The sequence below is a fragment of the Penaeus monodon genome, chromosome 31 (assembly GCF_015228065.2).
Source record: "Penaeus monodon isolate SGIC_2016 chromosome 31, NSTDA_Pmon_1, whole genome shotgun sequence".
NCBI lineage: Eukaryota > Metazoa > Arthropoda > Malacostraca > Decapoda > Penaeidae > Penaeus > Penaeus monodon.
Window position 1 is genome coordinate 2,393,025 of NC_051416.1, and position 1,050 is coordinate 2,394,074.

Genomic DNA, 1,050 nt, shown 5'->3' on the forward strand with positions numbered 1-1,050 from the left:
CTTCCTTCCTGCTCCCCTCCCTCCTCTCTCACACACTCCAGGACACAGATATTACTACTACACAGCATGTGTAGATTTGCTGTTTTATAAAAGATATCAGATGCTTTCCTCTTATCTTAGAAAAATTTGGGACTTTTGAGTAATATTAAGTGGAGCCTCGACTATCTTATGTAAAGCAAAATGTACAACTTTGATGAGAGGATTCCTTAAAATTCCTCTATTCCATGTACTAGTCACAATATTTTTATGTTTTGCTGTAAATTGCAAATTATTGTTATCTTTAGTTTGATTCTATATCCTGAATTGTGTATTACATTTAAGATTAGTTTTACATACTACACTGTAAAGAAATTGTATATCAGTGACCAACTGTATTATATATAATGTATGACAGTATTGGGAGGCTATGCAATATTGTAATAGCACATAAGCAGAAGTGTTCATAAAAGATGTATTAATGTTAAGCTTTGAAAGTCATTAATTAGGAAAAACAGTATACAATCCAAAATTAATTATTTGACTAATGATAGTGTCTAGTTAGAGTAGCTAGTGATTATGTATTATGCTGGTAAATACAACTCTGTGATACTATTCCTAAAAATAGTATGCATATACTTAAGAGGATGACAAATAGTGCAGGTTTTGTTAAGTGGCTTAGATTTTCTGTACAGTGTTTGGTGAAAAGGCTTAGATGAACCCAATTGCATAGTATAAAATATCCAGCTATTTTTGTTTTGATAACTCTTGCTATGTTGACATATTAAGATGATTAAGTAATGTGATCCAAGTTTTGTTTTGTGAGTGCATCTGTCTTCAGCCTTTGGTAATTTGATCTACGGTCATCGCAGCATATTGTAATTGTAAGTTTAATCATATTTACATGGTATGAGTTGCTAAGAAATTCTTAAAGAATGTGCAGAACTTCCTGTTTGATTTGCCTTCCCCTGGGAAGTGATTGCCAAGTTATATGTACCCCTTTCTGAGACACTGTTCTATCTTAGCTTTACAGAACCTTCCTGTTACTGCCTCCATTAATAGCTTGATGTATGA

At 32.8% G+C, this 1,050-nt stretch overlaps 1 protein-coding gene across 1 annotated transcript in view; it reads left to right on the top strand.

Moving 5' to 3' along the window:
- LOC119592824 (rootletin-like) overlaps positions 1–1,050 on the top strand; it is a 148,678-nt gene that overhangs the window by 134,317 nt on the left and 13,311 nt on the right. The gene's annotated exons all lie outside the window — the stretch shown is intronic.